This window comes from Macaca mulatta, chromosome 1, assembly GCF_049350105.2.
Source record: "Macaca mulatta isolate MMU2019108-1 chromosome 1, T2T-MMU8v2.0, whole genome shotgun sequence".
Classification (NCBI taxonomy): domain Eukaryota; kingdom Metazoa; phylum Chordata; class Mammalia; order Primates; family Cercopithecidae; genus Macaca; species Macaca mulatta.
The window spans coordinates 220,666,467-220,684,127 of NC_133406.1; the positions used below are offsets into that span (position 1 = coordinate 220,666,467).

The 17,661-nt window shown below is 51.1% G+C and overlaps 1 protein-coding gene across 3 annotated transcripts in view; it reads right to left on the reverse strand.

The window, feature by feature from the left end:
• Window positions 1-17,047, reverse strand: part of VWA5B1 (von Willebrand factor A domain containing 5B1) — a 68,578-nt gene extending 51,531 nt beyond the window's left edge. Inside the window, exon 1 of one of the 3 annotated variants that reach the window (XM_077971783.1) lies at window positions 16,737-17,047. The gene's annotated coding sequence lies outside the window, so the exon portion shown is untranslated. The remainder of the gene's footprint in view (window positions 1-16,736) is intronic. The other 2 variants (XM_077971794.1, XM_077971790.1) reach the window with 2 other exon arrangements.
• Window positions 17,048-17,661: the final 614 nt, after the last annotated feature.

Sequence of the window (17,661 nt, forward strand, 5' to 3'; positions counted from 1 at the left end):
CCTTCTAAGGTATTATTCTTCTGCAGATGAGGACGGTGAGGCCTCAAGGGAGTGTACTGGCTTTGGATGTGGGTTTGGGGTACCTCAAGGGCACACAAGTAAATGGGTACACGTGTAGGACTTTCTCCTGGGAGGGGCCCAGGGCCATCCCCATGAGAGATGGGGACCATAAGGACCAGAATAGATTATGCTGAGTGTCTTCTCTTCCAGCTCTGTCCCAAACTGGGCCTCAGATGGGCGTGGGCCACAGGAATCACCCAGGGACAGGGACAAGGCCATGGCATCTGCGGTTCAGAGTGTGGGAAGCCAGGGTTCAGACTTATGAATGTTGTCTGGTGTGAGTGGGGCTTGTCAAGTGTGTGAGGGTCAACACTGTGTTTACCTTCCCCACCTCCTTCCTCAGTGTGCCACACAACATGTCTTTGCCCAGTTCCTTCACTTTTGGGATGCTGCATCTGGAAAAGAGCTGGTGAGGTGAGAGAAACCAGAAAGGGATTGAGTGGAGCTGGCAGAAAGGGCCAGGGGAGAAGAGGGAGGGAGGACTTAAAGAACAAGGGAGGGAGGACAGGGGAGGGCAGGAAAAAAGGATTTTTAAGAATGAGTGCCCAGAGTTATAAATTGGATCCCCTCTCATATTCTCTAAGAGGCACATAGAAAGATTGGAATGATTTGAGGCTCTGGATAGTGTTTTCCTGATGAAATGCTGGGCCAAACCTGGACACTAAGAGTTCTATATGGCTTAGAGGAGGTTCTTGGTGTGCCTGTTAAATGCCAAAACTTTTGTGATGGCCTAGAGATGATAAATCCCAAATAGTTGCTGTCCTTCTGGGCAGGACATTATTCATATTTATGCCTGGCACATAATAGGTGCTCAATAAATATTTCTAAAGTGAAATGAATGAATGAGTGCCAGCAGCCTCCCAAGGACTCTGAAGGACACTAGGTGCTGGGGATACAGTGGGAACAGGCAGGCGTGAGTGGAGATACTAATGGAAGAGACAGACAGTAAACAAAGCTGGAAGTTCACAATCCAGCCTCTTCTTGTCATCCCCACTGCAGCAGCCACATTATCCCCTTACTGTGTATTCCCAGTGGAGCAGTCAGGGTCGTCCTTTGAAGACAAAGTTGTGTGACTCCATGACTCAAACTTTCTGATGGCTCCCATGTCCCTCAAGCCCCCATCGATCTAAGCCCCTGCTGTTTTCCCTTCTGACCACCCGCTTAATGGATTCATTCCAGCCTCTAGACATGCACGTGCTCGTGGCTCGCTTCCTCACCCCTTCACGTCTGCTCAGATGGCACCTTCTCAGGAAGGGCCCTGAAAACCTGCTTTAAACTTGCACCCCTCCCCTCCTTTCCTTCAGATCCCTCATCCTGCTCTGTTTGGATATTTTCCATAGCATGTCTCTCCAACATGTTACGTAGAAAACATTTATTGCATTTATTGCTTTTCATCTGCTTCCTTCCACAAGGGTGGTGATTTGAGCCTGTTTTTCTCACTGATGCATCCTAAGTACCTTGAGCTCTGCTTGCCCTCATAGAAAGGGATGAAAAATATTTGTTCAATGAATGCATGGATCCATATGTTATCACAATGTCAGGCTGGTCGTTTCTGGGTTTTGCATGGGTTCAGCTCAGCGAGAGATATCCTCTGGCCACCAGGTCAGGGGCAGCTCTACAGAGAAGCTACGGACGTTTAATCTGTTAGGCTCTCACTCCAGTCTTTATGTACCATGGTCCAAACCCACCCTCCCTGCCCACCATAGGTGCCACCCATCTTGTAACAGGCCATTAACCCACTGAGGAAGCTCTGTAATTCTGTGCCCCTGAGCCAGCTCCTCGCCACTGCCCACTGCCCACCGCCCACCTCTCCAAACCTTCCCCTGTGTCCTCTGAAGCTGCCCCTGCATGGCCTGCAAAATACCCCAGATCCTGTGCCTCTCCTGAGACTCTCTGTGTCCTGGGTCCCTATTGCTGCCTGCGCCAAGACTGTCACTCTTCTTTCCCCCAGTCAAAACCCTTCTCCTTGGGGGACTGATGCCTTTTGGCTATCCCATCCTTGTGGCTTGCCTTCTCTAAGGTCTCAATCATACTCCTTTAGTCAACACTTGGTGCTTGGCTCATGACTTCCTCTGTTTCCCAAGCCCTGCCATCATCTCAGGTGACTCGAGCATCCTTGGGAACAGTGCATCAACACCTTGGGCATTTACCCCTTGACCCCGCATGTCAGCAACCTTTGTTTCCTTCCCAGCTCAGCCTGCATTTCCATTCCCGTGCCTTGAACTTCACACACCATCTGTGATGGCTCCATCTTCAAGACCACTCACTCATTCCTAAAATTGCAACCTCCCAATACTTTCCAGGTTCCTTTCTTTGTTTTTTTTCCTTAGCACTTATCACCATCTGACATAATGTATATCTTGCTTATTTATCTTGTTTAATGTATATCCTAACCCTCCAAGGTGTAATCCCTGTGAGGGCCAGAATTTTGTTTTAGTTTTCTCACTGCTGTATCTGCTGCCCATAGAGTAGTGCCAGGCACCTAGTAGATGCTCAATAAGTATTTGCTGAATGGATGAAATACCACTCTGAGTGCTTTACATATATGATTTTCAGCATCTCTTGGAGGTAGGTACTCTTAGTATCCCTATCTGATAAATGAAAATACCAAGGCTCAAAGAGGTGAGGCAACTTGCCCATGGCCACACAGCCAGTAAACAATGAGGTTAAGAGTAAACCCAAGCAGAAGGACCATGTGCTTAAACATGAGACTACTTTATCTCCTGCATTGAGTTTCTCCCAAGTCTTGTCACCTCTTCCTGAGTGAGTCTTACAATCCTCTTTTCTCTCTTCCTGTTGCTGCTGCTTCATTGATCCCCCCTAGACTGTCTCTATCATCTCCTACCTGGTTCTTCAACCTCCAGGCTGTTTCCCTTCTGGTCCCCTCTGTCCCCACACACACACATACACGCGCGCACACACACACACACACCCCTCTATTTTTCCTGAGCATAATGGCTTCCCATTGATTTTGTCCAAAAGAGTAAGTCAAATGTCCAGTGTGGCATTCAAGGCTCTCCCCAGTGGGTCACCGTCTCTCTCCAGTGCCACCGCCTGCCACGTTCTACATGCTCGCCTTCTCCCAAACACACTGACTCTCTCACCATGCCCTGAACATGTCAGGTTCTTTGCCACCCTTTGCCTCCTCTGCCTTCGAAGTCTTGTTCATCATTCAAGGCTTAGATCCACCTCCTCCAGGAAGCCTTCCCTTTCTCTGACACTCCAGTCCATCAGACATGCTCTTCCTGGGGCTTCCATAGCCTTTGAGCCCTTGTCTATAACACCCCACATCCTGTGGCACTATAGCCACTCATCTGCAACGGCTTTATCTTTCCGTGGGGCTGTGAGTTCTGAAACAGCAGTGGCTGCACCTCCTCCTTTGCCTTGTTCCAGCTCCCTGGACTGTGCTTGGTTTGGATGAGGGACTCTGAAAGGGGGCACCTACCAGGTTCTAGTACTTCACAGGCATCACTAATACTCACACCTACTCCCAATTTCCAGGTTCAGAGGGAGGTCCAAAAGCCATCACACAGCCAGAGAGTGGCCAAGCTGAATGGAAACCAGCCTGGACTCCAAAGCCTGCTCTTTCCCCTGCTCAGGCTGCTTCCCAGTTCATGCTGAGCACAGAGGGGAAGAGAGTGCTGGGGCTCTGCTGGCTTCAGCCATCACAAGGGAGGTGGAGGTGGGAGGGGGCTGTGTCAGGGCTCCTGGGATCAAGGAGAAGGCCCTCATGCCCCCCTTGCTGGGGGATATTTGCTTTTCAGAAAGAGATTGGGAAGGCAGAAACTTGCATGTGGGGTATTGGTTAGGGGTGCCTAGGTCCCAGTCTCTGGGGAACTGCCTGAGGTTAGAGTCCCTGTGATGGCCACTTCCAGAGTAATTGGCCCAGTCACACTGCTGGGCTCTGCCACTCACATTTTGCGTGGTCTTGAGCAAGTGACTTAACCTCCTTGTGTCTTAGCTTCCTCCGGGTCTAAGCTGGGAAGGTCCCATGGGCCTCTGCCTAGCATCTGCCCTAGTAACCCCTTACCCTGACTCTGATCTTATTGCTGAAATCTACCCTTTCCTTTTGCATCCACAGCACATTATTGTCCCAGAAACAACATGTTTCTCCCACCTGCAAAGCCATTCTGGAAGCATCTCACCCTCACCCTGGTCTGATCCTTCCCAGATCCTGCTCCACAAAGTTGGGGTCCCCCACCGGTGTGGGCTCAGCCAGGCCTAGGCTGGATGAAGACTGTGAGCCCACAAGCAATTCTGGACTTGCCACCTGCCCTTTTACCTGGGGTTAGAGGCCTTTGCTCCTTTTCTCATCTCCAGCCCCTCTAGGAAGTCCTGCTTTCATGGCCCCTTTAGAAGCCTGTGCTCCAAAGCCACCCAATCACAGACAGCACCAACACTCTTATCAAAGTAGGGCCAAGTCTGTAGGTTCTCTGGATCTGGTCTGATTGTTCTAACCTTCTAGAATTCTGGGCTTCTCGTATTCTGGTCTCCTTCCTCTAAACCTCCCCATGTAGGCCTATATCCAGCCAACGTGGGTAACAAATCCATGATTGTGAGGCCCACCCTCACCCCGTTTACCCCGTGCTCCAGCCAGTCAAGAACTCTTGCTATGCCTCCAAACAAGGCTGACTTCTGCTACCGCTATCTCTTCTGGCACTGAGGGCTTTGCCGGGAATGCTGTCTCCACCTCTCCACCCTTAGCCATCCTTCAAGGCCAGCTTCAATGTTATCACTGCCATGGAGCCTTCTCGGGGTCCTGCATTGCCTAAGATTGCCCCCTGCCACCAGCACAGTCAGCACCACTCACGTTATCTATCTCATCATCCATGTGCCATGTGTCCATTTAACAGACCTATATGGAGGACCTACTCTATGCGAGACACTGTGCTAGGCTGGGCTACTGCAATGACCAAGAAGTACAGGGCCCCTGCCCTCAGGCCTTGTGTCCTGTCCCCCACCCACCCCAACCAGGAGCAGTTAGCCCCCAGAACTTGAGGCAGGATATTCTGTCTCTCCCCAGTGTCTGGCCAGTAGTTGGTGCTCAACAATGAATGGATGGCATGTACTCTATTGGTTGAATGAATGAGTGAGTGGCCAAATAAATAGAATGAAATGTGTCATGGGGTGGATATAGGCCTTGGCTATACAACGGAAGAAATTTATTTCAGCCCAGAGCCCATGAGATTCTATCCTGGAGATAGCTGTAGTCTCCTTTGGTGGGGGCTGGAGATTGGGGGAATAGTAACGGCACAGAATGCTCAGGCTTCTCAGTGCTTTGTGTCCTCACACTGCCTGAGAGACCTGGAGTCCAGCCAGTTGAGACGTCCTGGGCAGTCAGTCTGGACAGGAGGCTGGGGCCAAGCCACCCACGATGTCTGGGGCTTCCAGCTAGGAGACTGTGTTTGGGCCGGCTGAAGAAGGGAGAAATAAGTGCATCCACATTTGAAAAGATAAATGAGGGCCATCTATCTGGGCTAGGCATCTGAAAAGATGCTTGTCGGATTGGATCAAGGAGGAAGTCATTTACATATACGGAAATTGTGCCATGCCTGTCCCCTGGGGGCCCAGTAAGACTCCTGCATTGGAGCCTCTGCTCTCTGAGGGTCACTCAGAAATGCACCCACACATCTCTGGGAAAATTGGGCTTTATTACACAAATTCAGTTTACACCCACCTTTCCAGGGGCATGTTTGCAAGGTGAGGTCACCCAGCCCAGCTGCCAGCATCCCTGTGGCTCCACTGAAAAGCACTAAGTAAATTTTCTGTGTGGCTTCGAGCCTTGTTCCGGTCTCCAGCACACCGCTCTCCGTGTGCGGAGGGGCTTGCAGGCTGGTGGCACAGAGGGAGAGCTGGTTTTGAATCCAGCCACTGCCCCTCTAGAGCTACTCTGTTGCAGTGGGGTTCCTAGGGAGTTGAAGACTAAATCCTTGTACTGTGCCTTCCCGCACAACCTCGAAGTGGTAAAATGACAGGCTAGGAAGTGAATTCCTGCCCTGGAATCTGTCTTTCCTCTTCCTTCTCCAGTGCTCTCTCATTGGATGCTTCTTTCAAATTCAGTTTCACCCTCTGTATAGTGGGCAGGTAAAAATGTCGTCTCTTTCTTAGGGTTATTGAGAGGCTTGCAAGGGACACACTGCCCTATAAAATGCTTGTCCCAGTTTCTGGTCCGCAGTAAATGTTGGCTATTGCTTTAATTCCCTTTTCGTTTTTGGGTTATCCTCCTGGTTTCACTCTCCCACCCACTATGACTGTGTCTGGGCACCTGAGCTTTTGGCATTTCCCCTAGTGGCTTTGGCCCCCTACAGCTCTCAGACCTGCCACCCAGCCATCCCAGGGCCCCCTGCCCAGGTGTTGGCTAAAGAATATATTCATTACCTTCCCTTCTCTCTGAGGTCCCAGAGCAGTTTGAGCCAATCTATGAGACTGCTTCCCCGCACACACTGCCCCCCGCGCACAGAGATGCTTTGTGGGGTGGCAGAGGGTGCTGGACCAGGAGTCAAAGTGCCTCCCCCTGGCCTGACGATCAGTTCTGCCACCAACTGCATATGAACCCTAGACTAGGACCCTGCCGTCACACGTGTGGCCTGGCCACACCTCGTGGGCCTGCACGGAGCACAGCTGGTGGGGCATAGAGATTGGTGGGATCTTAAGACCCTGGGGTAGGGGTCAAAGCTATACTTCTTCCTTGTTATGGTTCTTAGCACATGGAAGAGTGCCCAAAACAGTTTTCGAAAAATCCCAGCTAACACATATTGAGCAATGAGTAGATGCCAGGTGGTGTTCTAAGTGCTTTTCATGAATTCTTTCTGGTAACCCTTGGGACAATCCTATCAAGAAGGCGCGGCTATTATTCCCATTTTGCTGAAGAGGAAGCCGAGGCCCAGCGTGGTTACATTTCTTGGTCAAGGTAATACACTCGTAAGTGGTGGAGCTGGGATTTGGACTCCACCTTCAGAGATCAAACTCCTAACCACAAAGCTTCATCACCCCTCAATACTTATTTGCTGAATGAATACATGAATGACCTGGAGAAGGTCCTTCCCACGGGGTCCCTCTGGGCTCTGGGTCCTGGCATCTTTATTTAACAACAAGAGGATGCGCACCTGGAGAATTCATCCCACCCATCTCTTCAGATTGACAGTCCAGGGTCTCAGTCGCTTTGAGAGACAACCCACATCGGAACTGAGGATGTATACCTGTTCCTCCTGTGCCCCGCCCAGTTGAAGGGATCTAGGTGACTGACTACTTAGTCTCTTCTCAGAGGTGGCGCTGTTTCCTGAGTGCCAGGGGGATTTTCACACTGAAACCCCAGAAAGACCCTATGAGGCAGCTCATCCTCACTTTGCAGCAGAGGAAATCAAGACCTAGAGAGGTGAAGAAAACCTCAGGGTTACACAGTGAGTGGGTGGTAGAGCCAGGATTTGAATCCAAGCATCTGGCCCCAGATTCTGGGTTGTTAACGGTGCCTTCCTTGCTGCCTGCTCCTTTCCAGCCAGGTCCAGGTGCCCAGGCTGAGTTAGTGCACCTGCCAGCCAGCTGCTCTTACACAGGGCCTTTGACCCCTCCACACCGACTGCCGTAAACCCCCAGGGCTCCATCTCTCACCGGCTCCTGCCCTTCCGCTGTGCTTTCTAGGAGTGGGGAGGTGGCGGTAGGAGTGGGGAAAGGAGACAGCATCCTCCCAACGTTTTGAGTGGGGATAGTAGATCAGTACCCTGGCTCTCTCTCCTACCAAGTCAGCACACTAGAGATGACTCCCACTTCGAAGTCATTTCAACAAGATGCCACTGGAGCGCGGTGGCTCACGCCTGTAATCCCAGCACTTTGGGAGGCTGAGGTTCGTGGCTCGCTTAAGGTCAGGAGTTTGAGACCAGCCTGGCCAGCATGGTGAAACCCCATCTTTACTAAAAATACAAAAATTAGCCAGGTGGGGCGTTGGGCACCTGTAGTCCCAGCCACTCGGGAAGATGAGGCATGAGAATCACTTGAACCTGAGAGGTGGAGCTTGCAGTGAGCTGAGATTGCACTACTGCACTCCAGGCTGGGCAACAGAGTGAAACCCTGACTCAAAAACAAAAACAAAACAAAAAAACAAAACTGGAACACGAGGGACACACAAACAGCCTCAAAATGGATGTCATGGCACATCTTACTGCAGGAAAACCTTGGGCAAGGTTGGTATTGACCTTCTTCTTGGGCCTCAGCTGGTGCAGAACCAGCCGAAGGTTAAGAGAGAAGGGGGAGACAGTTGGAGAGGTTGCATTTAGAATACCAAGTTCCCCACTGCAACCAGGTTTAAGAAGGCAGGGTTTTAGGGTTTAGAGATTCCCCACACTTTGCACAAACTCCTCCATTGGGTTGTAGGCACTGTGCTAAGAAAGTTATGTGGATGATCACACGGATCCCTCATAACCCTCTAAGTGCAATTTTTCTTTCTTTTTACAGGTGATCTGAGTGAGTATAAGAGAGGTTAGTAAACCTGCCCATAGTCATAAAGCTAAGAAGGGTTGACTCTGGGAACTGAACCCTGGCTGCTTCCATTCCAATGCCTCTGCATTTACCACTATGCCATAGCAAAATCCATGGTAACAGTATCCCACATCCACAGAAGCAAGAGAAAAGCCCTCTCTTTGAGAGTCCGAGGGACAACATGGGGTTGTCAGCAACATAGACTAAACCAACCGGGGACAAGGAAGCAGAGAGAGGAGGCCAGCTGCAGAATCGCCCTCATCAGCCAGCCTGGGCATCAGGAGCAACTCAGGCTCCAGGAATTAGACTCAAAGTCAGGCTTAGACTCGTAGCCCTAGGTGACACAGGCAAGCTACTTCACCTCCCTGACCTCAGTTTTCTGATCTATAAAAGGGCACAGAAGTAAAGCTCGCCCCACTGCCTCGTGACGATGAGAAAGAAGACTGTGCGTAAAGCGCCAGACACAGTGCCTGGCTGACTGCGAAGGTGAGCTGGCGGCTTTGCCCTGTGTAGGGGAAGGTGGGATGTGGGGGTAAAGCTAATCAAGGCCAGACTTCCTGACAGGCTTGTAAGGAATCTTTTAGAAATGGGGTATCTTAGAAAAGTCTTCAAGAATTCAAAGGAAAGGATTAAAAATGATGGTATTGTAAGCAGTGAAGAGGATGTAGCCCCTGACCAGCTTACCCTTTCAAATTCACCACTGAGACCGGGCAGGGTGGCTTATGCCTGTAATCCTACAACTTTGGGAAGCTGAAGTGGAAGGATTGTTTGAGGCCAGGAGTTCGAGACCAGCCTGGGCAACATAGGGGGACCATCTCTACACACATACACAAAAGTTAGCTAGGTGTGGTGGCACACCTGTAATCCCAGCTTCTTGGGAGGCTGAGGTGGAAGAATTGCCTGAGCCCAGGACTTCCAAGCTGCAGTGAGATATGATCATACCACTGTGCTCCAGCCTGGGTGACAGAGCAGGACCCTGTTCTGTCCCCTGGGCCCCCAAAAAAATCCACCATGGAGTCATGAAAGTAATCATAATGAGCCTCCATGCCTCATAGAAAGCGATTTATGATTAAAGCACTTTCACATCATGAATTAATTAGGGCTTTATGAATAGGGGCAAAATAAGGGTTATTATCCCATTTTAAGGATCAGGAGACTGAGGCTCAGAGGGAAAATAACACAGGAGGATTGGAGCTCCCAGGGCAGAGCTTCCTCCGTGAATAGGGGACCTGCTGCTTTGCTGTGCTGAGGCTTGAGAGTGGCAGAGGTCAATCCTGCTGGCCACCAGGCATTCAGATCTGCTGGTCAACCCGGAGTGCCAGTGGTCAGAGAAGGGGGCTAAGATCCTTGCAGGGACTCAACCCAAGATGACCTGTCCTTTCTCCCCTATTTCCTGTAAGTATTCTGATCAAGGCTATAATGCCCTGCTCTTGAATAAGGCTGCGTGAGATCTTCATGCCGTTGTACAGAACTTCTGCCTTCTCTTCCACTGGGTGCATGGTAAGCTGCAGCTCCCAGCTTCCTTGAAGGCCTAGATGTGCCTCTGGCTTCAGCCAATGAAATATGTGGAAGTGACGTGTGTCACTACCGGGTGGAAGCTTTCAAAGCCAGTGTGTGCTTGCCCATGCCATGTTCTCTGCCACAGCGATCATGGAGGAATGTGTCCCCAAGGAGCCTCTGTTAAAGGCATGGCCTACTTTGGACATGCAGCAGGAGCAGGAATTAAAACGTTGCTGTTTTTTCACTGCAGCGTAGCCTAATCTAACTTGGCTAGTATAGCCATGAATGTTTGGGTCTTTGAGCAAAGGTGATGGTCCCAGGAATAGAATCTATGGTATCTGAAGGGAGCAAGAGGTGGAAGAAGGTGAGATTGGCCAGTGGGTCCACTAGCATATAAGCTCTAGGAAGGGAGAGGTCTTTGTATATTTTGTCAACAATTGTATTCCCAGTGCCTTAGAAGAGAACCTGACAATCAGCAGGTGCTCATTAAATGCTGAATAAACGAATGAATGACCTGAGGTGAGGCAGGCAATGCAGAGGCAAGAGGCCTGAAAGGCAAAAGTGAATGGTTCTGGAAAGGACTCCATAGTCATTCATTCATAAACTCTACAAGCATTAAACACTCATCATGAGAGATCCCCATGTTAACCCAATAATTTGACCAGAAAAAGCCCACTGTAAGTGAATCTACTTAAAACAGGGACCAACATGTCATACAAAAGGGTGAATGAAGAAAAGATTTTAGTTGGGATTTCATTTTGAAAAATGAGACTAAAAATATGAAAATAGAATCTTATATTGGACCAAAATAAGATTATAGTTACAACCATGTGCCAAAACTTTCAGTCCTCAAAGGACAAATCAAATATTGATTGGTTTAGCAGGGCATGATTTTCCTGAACAAAATTATATGCTAGTATGATACGACATTTTTAAAAAGGTCATATTTCACTGTCACAGCATAATGATCAAAGTTTCTTATCATGAACTCATTGTTGTCCATATTCTCTTCTGTCATTCTCTGGCCTAACTGCCAGATTCTCATTTATCTATGGCCTTGTGTAGGACTAGGAGTCCTCCAGTGTCTTCTTTGATTGGCCTTACTAACTCCCACAACTTTCATGTGATGTCAGTTTCACCATGCAATCCTTCGGCTTTGTATGATCAGCGGCTTACCCCACATGACGGAGAAACTGATGGACACGGGTATTGTGTGAGGGGCAGGGATCAATGCTGGTTCTGAGCAAGAACAGACATTTATTCAGGGACTACTTTTGTAAGTGGACAGTCTATTCATGTTCTCTATTAGGATGACATTTTGAAAAACCCACAACCTTGGCCGGGCAAGGTGGTTCACGCCTGTAATCCTAGCACTTTGGGAGGCTGAGGTGGGCGGATCACCTGAGGTCAGGAGTTCGAGACCACCCTGGCTAACATGGGGAAACTCTGTTTCTACTAAAAATACAAAAAATTAGCCAGGCTTGGTGGCGTGCACCTATAATCCCAGCTACTCAGGAAGCTGAGGTAGGAGAATCACTTGAACCCAGGAGGCAGAGGTTGCCGTGAGCCTAGATCGCACCATTGCACTCCAACTTGGGCAACCAGAGAGAAACTCCGTCAAACAAACAAACAAACAAACCTACAACCTCACATCTATGGGGTTGCAGATAATGATTAAGCAGACCCCTTCATGGGGCCTGAATAAAGAAGTGGGGATACTACGGCGAACCAGGTAGACCCATCTCCTGCCCTCCAGCCACTCCCCCAGTGGCCACATTCTAGGCTGGGTTGGGACCATCACTCCAGCTTCCTGCCCTAGCCCTGGGTCCTGTCTCTGTCTCCACAGTGGCACCCATGGAAGGAACCTCTTAGCAGAGAGTCCTGTGCCCAGCAGTTTGATCCTCAGTGTGGTCATGGGAATAGGGAGAAGAGTTTTGTGCTGAGACACCCTGGGACCCTTGCCTTAGGAAGATACACAATGTATGATCTAGCAAATGGTTTTCAGATTGGGGACTAGGATCCCTCCAGACCCCAGTGAGGATTCAAGAGGTGAGATTTCAATTTCTCAGGTTTGTTAATTTGTCTGCCTTTGTTAATGTCTCTTCCTGAGATCTTGATCTGACCACGGTGCTTCCCTGCTCTGTGACTGTTCATTGTGTTAACTAAGCCTGACTTGTTCGTGTCAAATTCAGCTTCTCCTCACAATTCCCCTTTGCAGCCTGATTCCATATTTCTCTTGCACTCTGACTCTGTGTTCCAAACTAGAATATGTGCTATTCCCCAGACATCTGTAAGCCTCAACTTTGCACCCTTGTTTATGTTCCTCCCTCAACCCAGAGCCCTGTGATCCCATCTCTGTGTTTTGAAATCTACTCATCCTGCTGGGTCCTTTCAAACCCACATCCTCCATGTAACCTTTCCCCACCCCTTTGTCTAGGAGTGATTGCTCCTTCCTCTGGGACCCTAGGATCCAGCTTTGCTCAGCTAAATCCTGCTGTAACAATCTCCATGCATGGAATGGTCTTAAGTTCTCTTCTAGAGGGTGGCGCTGCCGTTTGCTATTGCTAGCTCTTTGAGCTCTCCAAGACTTAGTTTTATCATCTGTAAAGTAGAGATTAGTAAAACCTCATGGGAGGTTGGGCATGGTGGCTCACGCCTGTAATCCCAGCACTTTGGGAGGCTGAGGCGGGTGGATCATCTGAGGCCAGGAGTTGGAGACCGACCTGACCAACATGAAGAAACCCCATCTTTACTAAAAATACAAAATTAGCCAGGCGTGGTGGCACATGCCTGTAATCCCAGCTGCTTGGGAGGCTGAGGCAGGTTAATCGCTTGAACCTGGGAGGCAGAGGTTGCAGTGAGCCGAGATTGCACCATTGCACTCCAAGCCTGGGTAACAAGAGTGAAACTCCGTCTCAAAAATAAATAAATACATAAAAAATAAATAAAACTGCATGAGGAAGGCACCAGGTAAGGGAATGACACAAGACAAGGAAGAAACTAGGTACTACTCTTTGTCCCTCTTTCCCCCATCCCCATGTCTAACTGTTCCTTCTCTGCTATTTTTGCAGGCTCATCCTTGGGGCCAGGACTACAGGGAGGCAAGTGACCAGATGCTGAAGACAAAAATTCCTCCAGGTTCAAGCTTGCCCTGCCCTGCTGCAATGCATAAGCAGTTGACTCAACAAAGATATGCCTCTGACTCAGCCCTTGCCTCTGTGTCTCAAATCCAGGAGCTCTTCTCCTGAGTGCTATTTTGCATAAGCTTGGGTAATTGATGACCATTGGTTTCCCCACTTGAGACTGCAAACCTCTTGAGAACAGAGACCCAACATGCCGCCCAGAGCCCGGCATGAAGTGGGCACCCAGTGATCCAATGGTTTTCATTCCTTTCCCTATTTCCACCCTTTCTTGTCTGTTGATTCAAACTGACACTGATCGACCAAGACCTCCTGCCCCTCCCAGCCCTGCCTGTACTCACGCTCTGGTCATGTGAGAAACACTTCCCTGCTCCTCTATGTCCACCCACATAGCCACATCCATCCATGGCTTCCTCCAAATCCGCACTCTAGCATCACCTCCTTGAGGAAGCCTGCCTAGCCCCACACAGAACACTCCTGATCCCAATCCCCTCTCCCTAAGGAATCCAGGAACCCAGAGGGTTGCATGGGATGGAGGACTTGTGCACCCCTGGTGACCTGGAGTCATACTCAGTCCAGTGACCCCACTGGGCTGTTCGCCAGTTCCCCCAGGGATGTCTGTCAGTTTCCTGTTTAGGTGACCCTCTTCTTGGCCTTGCTCAAGCCCCTTCCCAGGACGCCTGTGAGACTACGAGAACCCTATGTCTGCATTGCCTGGTCGTTGGTCACTCGAGGTTGTGTTGTACAGGGAACCACCAGGGGTATCGAGAGAAACCCAGGTAGGTATTCAGCAGAGAGGACCCGAAAAGGAACCCAGGCCAGCGGCCTGGAGAAGTGCTGCCCCTGAGCCTCTGGGTGCCTCTTCTCACTGCCTTCCCTTCCTCAGGGCTGTCCCTTGCCCTCATGGAGCTGGCCTCTCACAGAGCCATAACCAGCATTTGCATCATCGTCTGGTAACGAGAGGCCAGCCAGTCAGTGAAGGTGCTGGCTCAGAGCAGAGTCTGGAGCAAAGTCGCAATGAGTGAGACAGAGCAAGCACGAAGGTGCTTCTTCCCTCCGGGCCCAGGGGCTGTCAGGTGAGTGGGGGCCGCGGAGATGGGTAAGTGGGGGCCGCTGGGATGTCTGAGTGGGTGTCCTAGCCCCTTGCAACAGAACACCGGTGTCATCACCCTGGGTGGGGCTCCCTGTCTTCCACCTCCTCCCCCCAGCCAGGACAACTTTACTAAGAGCCTAATGGCCAATGTCTAGAGCACCTTCTGAGAGCTGTGTCTGGCCCAGATCTGGGGGTGTCTTTAGCTCCTTTTCTGTGAGGTCACATATAAGAGTTTCCTAATCCTGAAGCTAGGGCCAAGGAGGCTGCTCAGAGCCTGAGCCATTTCCAGGTCAGGAGCCTTGGCTCATCTCAGACCAGCAAGGCAGTGGGGTCTACAGGCCACCCAGCCAGGCACGGTGACCACCAGCCCTGCACCATCACCTGGATGGGGCTGGATTGGAGACAACCGAAGCACTATCCCTGGAGACAGATGGCAGCCAAGGCTGGGTGACGTGATGAGGGCCCCGTAGCCACACATCAGACCTTGGGGACCCTGCCCAGCAACCTTTGGGTCAAGTTCAAGTCAAAATCCTCTGTATGTGCACACATGTGCATGCACACACACACACACACACACACATGCCCCTGCACTCTTAAATCCCTGCACAGCAGCAAACACACATGCACCCACAAACATGTAAACACATTTATATACACACATCACAGACTCGCTTACCAGCTCATGTAGTTCACCTGATACACGTCACTACCCTCCAGAGAATCCCCTTACACACACGTGCCCTAATATACCTTTCTTTTTCTTTTTTTTTTTTTTTGAGACAGGATCTCGCTCTGTTGCCCAGGCTGGAGTGCAGTGGCCGGATCTCAGCTCACTGCAAGCTCTGCCTCCTGGGTTTACGCCATTCTCCTGCCTCAGCCTCCCGAGTAGCTGGGACTACATTAGCTGGGACTACAGGCGCCCGCCACCTCACCCGGCTAGTTTTTTGTATTTTTTTTTTTTTTTTTTTTTTTTTAGTAGAGACGGGGTTTCACCGTGTTAGCCAGGATGGTCTTGATCTCCTGACCTCGTGATCCGCCCGTCTCGGCCTCCCAAAGTGCTGGGATTACAGGCTTGAGCCACCGCGCCCGGCCCCTAATATACCTTTCAAGAGCATATGCCTGCATGCATTACACGCACACACATGCACATGTACTCAGCCCCACCGGCCAACCCAGCTGACCACAGAGTCTCGTGGCTTTATGGCCTCTTCGCAGGAGCAGAAGGACCAGAGCTCATCTAGACCCCTTTGAGCCTTGTCCAGTCCCCATGAGCTGGCTGGGTTTAGACAGGTGAGCCCAGGGAAGGGGCTGCGCCCCAGCAGAGAAGACTTACTTCCTAAGTCTTAAAAAAAAAAAAAAGGAGGGAGGAGGTAAGGAAGGACAGGAGGGAGGGAGGAAAGAAAGAGAGAGAGAGAGAAAGAGAGGGAAATAAAAGAGAAAGAGAGAGAGGGAAAGAAAAAGAAAAAGATAAAAAAGAAAAAAAAAAGAAAGAGAGAAAAAGAAAGAAAAGGCAAAAGCAGGAATGGGGTTAGTGGGAGAGGCAGGATGGTGTGTGATGCCTGTTGCTCTTCAGAAGGGAGGAGGGAACGGTTCTGGCCCCCGCCCCGCAGGCCTCCTGCTGCTGCCGCGGTGCTGGCGGGCAGGAGCACTGGGTGGAACTGTTGGGGCTGCCGAAGATGTTATGGTGGAACTTCCAGCGGAGGCTTGATGTGTTAGCAGACGCCACACTGCACCCGCTGCTGAGTTCCTCTCCCCTAGCCGCTTCCCTCTGCCCGGGGACCTTTTCTCTTTCCCCTCTTACCTTGCAGAAGCCCAGGGACGCGGGGCTCCGAAAAGGGTGTGCGTTTGGCCGGTGGCTCTGGGGACGGTCACAAGCTGCCGGGCATCCGAAGGGCAGCAGGCATGAGCCCGGCTGCCGGGGTGGGCACCCTGCAGGGCTCCTGACTGCCCCAGAGCTCTGGAGTACAGACGAGGGATGATGGGGGACTGACCAGGAGGTGGTGGAAACAGGTGGCAGGGATGGAAGGTTGAGAGAGGGAGGAAGGAGGCAGAGACAGAGGAGACAGACAGAGACACAGAGAGGAGATGCAGAGACTCACACACAGAAAAAAGAGAAATAGACACAGAAAGCAAACAAGAAAGAGAAGAGGGAGCAGGAGAAGGGGTGGTGAGGGAGAGAAAGAGAGGAGACAGACAGAAAGAGAGAGAGAGAGAGAGCAAGAGAGAGAGAGAGAGAGCCGGACCTGAGTAGCAACATGTGGCCACGCTCTCTCACTTCTTATGTTGAAGCATCCTGGCATCCTGGGCTCCTCCCCATGGTGCCTGCATGGTGTACCCACCCTGACACACATGCACATAGACACACAAACTTACCACAGACACACACGCACACACTCATGCATGCCCTTGCCCACCCAGAGCAGCCCCCTTGTCTAGCCTCTCCTCCTCACACAAGTGGGGCCAGCTCTTACCTTACCCCAGAAGCACACGTGTCTAGGTACACACTCCCTCTCTCCACGGCCACAGTGGTTGCCTTCTGCACCCAGCGCTGCTGGAGGTGCGGCCCGGGGCTGGGCTCCAGTGCCCAAGCCCTGCGCCCGCTGCCCTGGCAGCTGGCTTGATCAATGCCCACATTGCGATAGCTGTTTAGGTGGCCTGCAGGAAGCCGAGCCATTTGTTTTGTCAGAGCGTAACCATGACAATCACCCCATACGCACACACCGCTGGTGCTGTTTCCCCACCCCTCGCCCTTCCCTCCCCCTTCTCCAGAGCACAGGAGAAAGCTGGAGGCCACTTAGCAGCCTCAGCTAATTCCTGCTGGGGCTGAAGGAAAGGGCCTGGCCAGTGATAACAGTCCTGCGGGCAGCTCCTTCCTGGGGAGTGGGGCTGCCTCCAGGGTATTTCAGCACTGTGCAGAGCCTGCATGGGCCAGGGATACCTTCTGCCTGTGCAGGAGCTGGCCCCTCTATGTCTCCCTGCTCCCTCAGCAAGTTTAGTTTTTAGCCAAGTGTTACAGGCTGCCAATCCATTTTCCCCCATAAGGCCACAAGACAGCGAACAGACAGCATTGGTGACCGTGGTCATGGGCAGGTCCTCTGCCGGGGCCTTTGGCCATGCCTGTTCACCCTTAGAGTCCCAAGCCATCCCTTGCTGCCCCTGGCCATGCCAAAGCCACACGGGAAATTGCTAGGATTCTAGGTGCAGCTCCTGGAGGCATCAGACTGGAGGTCTGAACTCTGGAGATACAAAGTTGGGTAGCCCAGAGAGCCAGGGGCTTGTCATAATCAAGGAAGCCAAGTGGCCGGTTGGGTTAGGACTGCAAAATCTAAATTCAGAGCCTAGAGTTACAGAGTTCAAAGTTGAGAGATGCTTCAGAAGTACAGGATGGAGCAAATG